Genomic DNA, 7,954 nt, shown 5'->3' with positions numbered 1-7,954 from the left:
GGTTAAAACGAGGTAATGCAACGACGGTTGACGACATTCTTGTACAAGAGAGAGAGAGAGAATAACTTTAATGACAACCAGCGATGTTAGCCGAGCCGTCGGGCTGGCTTGCTACGCTAGATGAGAGGAGAAAAACAAAGCGAAAAAAAGAGAGAAAAAAATGTGAAAACGAAATGATGTCATCTGATGCGGCCAAACTTTTCAATCACAAAACTCTGTCCAGTTCTGTGCTCCGAAGAAACTGCAAAAGAGCTTTGATTGCACGAGCAGCCTGACTGGGACCCGACCATGGACCCAAAACAGCTCTCAGCTCACGTCCCGCGCCAAGCTGCCTGCACAAAGATAATATGAGTTTCTGTCTGTGCATGGTGTACTTTGGAAACACGCATATAACATGATGGATGTCTTCTCGTGAGTCACATTTGGAACAAAGAGGTGAAGATGCCTGTTGAATTTTGTACAGGTAATGTCCCGCGTAGGTCATATTCAAGCGCAGCCTATGCAGAATGGCTTCCTCGTGCTTGCTAAGTCCAGGTGGCATTCTGAAGGTGCACTTGGGATCAATCTCATGAAGAGGTGCGTATTGCTGCCTTGCATCAGTCCAGACAGACATCTGTGCAGTCCATGCGGTTGATGAGGCGAGTATTGCCGCATCGTTTCTCGTGAATGGGATTGGCACAGCTTCAGTGCAGAGACTGTGGGCAGATGAGGCGGTTGCCGGCAACTCCGCAGTGGGCAGGAAGCCACTGCAGATCTACGCTGTGTCCCCTTTGTATGGCTTGTAAGTGCAAGAGATTGATTTCCCAAGCCAGCTGTTCTTTTGGAAGCGACTTCAAGCTTTCGAGTGCTGACCTGGAGTCTGTAAATACAGCCCATTGATTGGCCGGCTGCTTTAGAATATACTGAAAAGCAGCGCGCAGCCCAGCCAGCTCAGTAGCTGTCGTCGAGGACTTGTGGCTTAATAGGGCGCAGATGGTAGTGAGCGACGAAGGAATCGAGATCCCTATCGCCGACGATGTAGCCGTCACTGTGCCATCAGTGTACACATGAGTATGACCTTTGTATTGGTTGTTAATATGCTCCAAGGCAAAGAACTTTAGAGCCGGGGCTGGTATATCCACCTTCCGCTTGAATCCAGGTACCGTGGTGACAATTTTAATAGGAGGGAATAGCCACGGAAGGTGCGGAGAAGAGGCTGAAGGCTGACACTGGGAGGGCCTAGCGTGCTGCACTTTAGAGGCCCAGGCGGCAGAAAGAGGATGCCCATGTTGCCTTGCCACAACGCGCAGGCGCGTGCGAAGTTGCTCCATTGCTTGCAAAGCAGTGGGCGGAAGCTGTCTGCTCTCTGTCATGGTTCCCATTGTGGAGGTAGTCTTCGGACACCAAGACATATCCTCAGTATTCGAGCCTGAAACCCCTCTAGTATTTTATAATTCCCTTTGGAAAGAGAAGTTAGAGCTGGGGGGCTATAGCAAAGTAAGCCTTCGCAGAGGGCGTCGTATAGCCGTAAAAGATAGCTGACGCTACATCCATCAGTGCTGCTGGAAAGCATGCCGAAGATGTGCGCGAATGACGTTAGACGTTAACTTCTCTTTTAGGCTTCGGATGTGAGCCGTCCATGTCAGATGGCGTTCGAAGGGAACACCCAAAAACCTGTGATGGGTGACATACGGTATCGGTACGCCTGCGGCCGTTAACTGGTAGTTTGAGACGTCCCGCTTTGTAAAGGGCATGGCAGCGCACTTTACCGGTAAATATTGCGAGGCCACGTGTCGCGAGAATGTTTTCAATTGAACTTACTGCACGCTGAAGTCTTGATTGGAGCACATGCCTGTTGCGGCCCGAGCACCAGATCCAGACATCATCAGCGTACATAGAGATTTCAACCGATTTCGGCAGGCATCTCTCAAGGCCAATCATTGAAATATTGAAAAGAGTCGGGCTCAATAGCCCACCCTGAGGGACACCACGGGTCACGTTATGGAGGGATGTCTCACCATCCGCTACAGACATGTAGATGGTCCTATCAGAGAGGTCATCAGACATCCACTCGTACATTCGTCCCGCGATGCCTACAGACCTCATTGCTGTCCGGACAGCTTCTTGGAGAACACAGTCGTATGCCGATTTAATGTCAATGAAGACTGCAATGGTAATTTGCCGGGCGAGCTTTTCGTGCTTCACATGTATTGCAAGGGCAATTACGTTGTCAATGCTGCTCCGGCCCTTGCGGAAGCCCAACATCTGCGACGAATAAACGCTTCTGTCATTCAGATCCTACTCTAGGCGAAGCAGCACCATCTTCTCCATGAGCTTCTCAATGTAGCCGATACGAATCAATATCTCAATATCCGTGGGGTCTTCCGCAGGTTTCAGAACTGGCACGATACGAGCTCGCTTCCACGAAGGCTCAAGACGGCCGGTCTCCCAGGAGCGGTTGAATATTGACAAAAGCCACCGCTTCGCATTGCCGCGTAGATGACATAAAACCGCATAGTTTATCCCGTCTGGGCCCGGAGAAGAGGCTTTGTTGACTGAGCACACAGCAGCTTAAAGTTCTGCCATAGAGAATGGTTCGTCCGTGTAGCCTGTGTTCGGTGATGGGTTCGCAGCCCTGGAAATAGTCGTTGGTGAAGATCACGGTGCGGCAGTAATTTTAGTGCAGAAGGCTTCAGCGACATCTAAGTCGCTTACCTTCATTCGCAGAGAAATTGAGTTAAAAGGGTGCAACTGAGTTCGCGGTGCACGAAGACCACGCACTAAACTCCATATCCTTGTCAGCGGCTTCCGAGGGTCTAGCTTCGAACAAAAAGGACGCCCATTCACGTTTGGCATGCTTCTTGAGATATGTCTGAATGAGCTTTTGCGTGCGTCTGGCTGCTCGTATATCTTCTACCGCGGAAGTCCTCCGTGCGTGCCTTTCTGCCTTTCTAGGAATTGCCCTGAGATTTTCATACTCGACGTCAGCCATTGTATACTTCTTTGGCAGGCTCGCGGTTTTGCTGCACAACCTCCGCGTATTTGCGATGCTGTTAATAGCGGCGTCGTATGACGAGAAATCACCAGCGCTTGTCTTGACGTCTGTGGTGAAGTAACGCCAGTTGAAAAATTAACGGCACATTTACGACGACCAGAAGGCAAACCGTCGACAATAATATAAGCTGGTACATGGTCGCTTCCATGAGACTCTATGTCTGCATACCAGCTTGTGGTCGTTGACAATGCTGAGGAAACCATTGCGACGTCGATAGCACTTGACGTCCGTCCACGATAAAACTTTGGTTGCCCAGTGTTAATAACACTTTTGACGGTGCTTTACGTTGTAGGGATGGTAGGTCTGGAAAGTCTTTATCCAAGTCCATAGAGATGGGCTTATCTCCTTCCCGTGCTTGCCCTCTTGAAGATTTCTTGGGTCCAATTGCACGCTGCTCTTGTACAGCTGCTTTCGCAGACTTATAGTCAGCATTATGGACCATCTTATATTTGTAGATCGCCTGCTCGTCGCGGCGAGCCAAGCAGCTTCCAGAAGTCGCTTCATGCTTCTTCCCGCAGTTAGCACAACGGAGACTCTCGGCATTGCACGCGGTACGATCGTGGTTGCCACCACACCGAGTGCATCGCATTGGAAGCTGGCATACTTCGGACACATGGCCGAACCGCAGACATTTAGTACACTGCCTGGACCTTTCAACATATGCGTAGACGCATTCTTGTACAAATTAAACAAATGAACGTTACCAGATATTCTTGTTAGAAGTAGAAACAGGATGTCTGTAAAATCTGAGACAGCAAATGAAACTAAGTCACCACGGCATCCCTCAAAACGATAGAAGATAACCTAACGTGCCTCGTAGGAGTCTGTCAGCACTTCCAAACCGTATCAGAAATCTCATTGATAGGAATAACATAGAACGGACAAAAATGTTATTCCAATTGCAACATTGGGCTGTATACGAGATGAGAGAGAGAGAGAGAATAAACTTCTTTATTAGCAAAAAAAATGTGGAGTGGTGTCCTCATTTCAGGACCCCGTTCATGGTGCCACCTGCGACAGCCCTTTCAACCAACCGAAGCTGGTCTTCCGGACTGGAACTGGACAACACGCTCTCCCACTGCTCATAAGACGGACGGGGAATTCTGCCATACTTGTGGTTGTTCTGACAACCCCACACCATATGATAGAGCATGCCAGGTTCGCCACAAAACTGACACAGAGCGGAGTACTGGGTCGGGTACATTAGGCGCAATTTCGTCAAGTGGGGAAACGTATTCCTTTGAAGCAGCCTAAGTATTCTTTCCTGGGCTTTCGTTAAGGATTCGTGGGCCGGGGCGTAAATCCTGCGCTCGAGCCTGTAATGCTGACTGAGATGAAGTAGCTGAGAGCAAACTGGTGTGAAGTACTCTCACTGTTTACGGGTTTAATAAAAGAGTGATGGTTTGGGATCATCACATAATAAAATATTAATGACTGTATTGGTTTTATGTATGGAAACCAATACCGCATTCAATACAATCAAAAGCTACATTGATTCATGAAGAAATGGTCATAAAAACGAACACAGAACACTAATTAGTTTTTGACCACCCTAACCGAGCTTCGGTATTTTTGGTCCGTTTTTTGTAATCCTTTTTTGAAAACATCTACCTATGGCATTAAGCTAGAACTGAACGAAGCCGACAGTAGCACGTAGGGAGGTATGGCAAGAATTATCTGTAACACTTGAAATACATCTCGGATATATAGCGGACCTTTACATTAAAAACAATGTTATCTAGACCAAAACTCTGAATCCACCGTCGCCGCGGCCCTACTCTTTCAAGCTAGATCTCTTGCGTTATCGCTACCAAGTGGAGGCACCGTTCCAAGTAATGTGATATAGCTGATAAACGCATCATATATAAGGACAGCAGAAACGGCACGCTCTTGCTCACAATGTCGCTAAGGCCGTCAATGTTTACCGCAGCGCTCCGGTTTGTCGGGATACCTGTTGCCTCCACCTCGGGAAAATGCCCTGTCGCCAACGATGGCCAAGACGACGAACCAAAGCTGTGGGCACTGCTTCTCGCTGGCTCTAACGGGTACGACAACTACAGACACCAGGCAGATATCCACGCGTACCACGCTCTCCACAACCACGGCATCCCCGACGAGCAAATCGTAGGGATGATGTATGACGACATCGCCAACGACCACAAAAACCCAACACCCTCTGCCATCCTAAACCACCCTAACGGAAGCAACGTGTACCCAGGAGTTCCCAAAGACTACACGGGAGAGCTGGTCACGCCACAGAACTTCTTGAACATCATTCAGGGAAAGCGCGTAAGCGGGGGCAGCGGAAAAGTAATTGAAAGCGGACCCAATGACCATGTTTTTGTCAACTTCGCCGACCATGGAGCTCCTGCTTTAATTTCATTCCCAGTTGACCAGCTGCATGCCAGACAGTTTGTGAACGTCATAAAAAAGATGCACCAGCAAGAGAAGTTCGCGAAAATGGTAATCTACATCGAGGCTTGCGAATCGGGTTCCATGTTCGACGACCTGCTACCCAACAATATCAACCTGTACGCCACAACCACCGCCAATCCTGTTGAGTCGTCCTAAGGCTGCTACTACGATGATTTCAGACAGACGAACCTCGGCGATGTCTACAGCGTGAACTGGATGGAGGACTCGGACAAAAAGACCTGCACAAGGCAACCCTTATCGACCAGTAAAAGCTTGTGAGGGGGGAGACGAGCTCCTTTAGTCACGTGATGGAATATGGCGACATGAGCTTTGGCAAGCTTCCGGTGAGCGAATTTCAGGGAGAGAAGGATGCACAACCGATTGTGGTTCCAGACGCTCCTCTTGGTGCTGTCCCGAGCTTTGAAGTCACCATCGCGATCTTGCGGCACAAGCTACGAAAGGCTTCCAGCTCAGCAGCCAAACGTTTCGTTAGGCCTAAGCTTCAGCTAGCCCTTCGCAAGCGGTCTTTTCTTGATGACAAAGTGGCTGAGATTGCCAGTATTATCTCCCAAACAGGGAAAGAAGCACCAACGCACTACTGAGGGACAAGTGGCCCTTGAGGGACTTCGATTGCTACGAACGTGATGTGCGTCACTTCAACGCCAACTGCTTCAATCTCTCTACGAACCCGTACGCCCTGGGACACCTTCGCGTACTGGTTAACATGTGCGAAGAGGAGTACGACATTGAGGACATTACTGATGCACTGGACTTGGCTTGCACGCACAAAACTGTAGCGGGAATTGTATAAAAATATTTCTTTTGTTAGATTGATACACTTTTAAATTGTACGTTTATTTTTGTTAGTCCTTTGTGTTTTTTTTTCAATATTTGCAACGCGCGGCATGAAGTAACGTGCTACTCGTGTGTTATCCTCCTGTGAAACAGAATTTCCTTCGTGCGTTTTTTTAAATGACTGAGATATCACGCGACTTTGTCATTGTTGGTATTGCAACGGTGAACTTTTTGCGATAAATTAGCACAGTGCACCACTGTCGCCGGTCCAGAACATTTAGATTCCAATTAGTGAGAAAACCACCTTTTTGCGAAATCTCTTCTCGGCTATCGACTTCGATTTTGCCCTTCTGTGTATGAAGTTTTTCTGCTGGTAAAAATCTAAAACATTCCTGCTTATCTCCTTGCTTTCATGCAAATTTCGCCGAAAGACAATGAACTGTTCCCTGCCCTGCCGCTCAACGCCCTGTCCTATCTCGTTCATACCTCCACTGATTCTGTTCCGCCCTCTCGTTCCTCCTACAATGAATGCAGTTTGCTCAGTTAGATACAATTATACCGCGTTCTCAGTGCTCGCGCGAAGTCATATGAAAATGTTTGTTTATATTGTTTCGGGAACAGCTCTTGGAGACATTTTTGTTTTATGATTTACTAACCTCTCGCTTTTGATTGACACCGGGTTTTTCGCGTGTTTTTTTTTTCGATTTGCCACAGCAAAAACCAATCCAGCACCTAATTTTAGTCTGAATAATGCTGCTGCTCCGAACTGTATGGTGGTGGTGGTGGTGATGATGTTTATTGACGGGTGGACCTAGCCTTGCGTGGTATGCCGGCAATTGCTCACTCGATCAGCACCTTTTTACCGCTATGCGCGGGAATTCACCATGCCTCGCTGAGGCTTATGACATGTAAAAATTGCAGGATCAAACGAAAGATGTCCCTCCTCGTGATCCAATGGCCTTCCGGGAAAATTAAATCGTTCAAAGAGGCATGCGGAGCGGCCATCCTTCGCAGTTCTTCAAACAAAGCTAACCGCTCCCCCGCATGCTCTCGGCAGTCCATAATAAAATGACCGATGTCGCCTGTAGCACCACACGTTCCACACAGAGGTGAAGCGATAATGTTCAGCTTATGGAGCCACGCCGGTGTCCGCGCTGAGTTGGTCCGGATGCGGAACAGTAAGGTTGCCTCTGTCCTCTTCATTCCTTTTGTGACACAAGGTCGATGTTGTGGTCGCCAAAGAGAGCGGAAATGATCCTGTATGATTGTTTTTAAAATGCGCCATTCATCTGGAGCCACCTTCAAAAGACGAGTGCACGATGTCGCGTCACGAGCCAACTGGTCTGCAGCCTCGTTTCCAAGCACTCCTACGTGGGAAGGGACCCACCGGAAGCGAATGCGAAATCCGTTTTCCTTTATCTGCTGAAGAAGACGCAAGGAGCGTTGGCAAATTTTATCTGCTGGAAATCCAAGCTGCAAGAGTTGTAGGGCCGACTTGGAATGTCGTGATCATGTGCCTCAGATATATGGAATATTTTTTTTGCTGAAAAAATCCTGACATTTATGAAGCATTTCACCAGTTTTTGTAGTCTGGACAGGTTTTGCTTCTGTGTAGCTCCTGACCATGCCTTCGTTCGAATTTGAAGAGCACACAAGATGTTATATGGTACGGACACGTGCAATTCTTTTCATTTTGAACAGAGAGAGCAG

At 48.2% G+C, this 7,954-nt stretch overlaps 1 pseudogene; it reads left to right on the top strand.

Moving 5' to 3' along the window:
• The first annotated feature begins 4,933 nt into the window (after positions 1–4,933).
• On the top strand, positions 4,934–6,260 carry LOC144167392 (legumain pseudogene; annotated as a pseudogene).
• Positions 6,261–7,954: the final 1,694 nt, after the last annotated feature.

This window comes from Haemaphysalis longicornis, unplaced genomic scaffold (genome assembly GCF_048455015.1).
Source record: "Haemaphysalis longicornis isolate Haplotype H1 unplaced genomic scaffold, Haemaphysalis longicornis Haplotype H1 scaffold_2, whole genome shotgun sequence".
Lineage (NCBI taxonomy): Eukaryota > Metazoa > Arthropoda > Arachnida > Ixodida > Ixodidae > Haemaphysalis > Haemaphysalis longicornis.
This window is presented reverse-complemented; position numbering and strand designations above follow the sequence as displayed.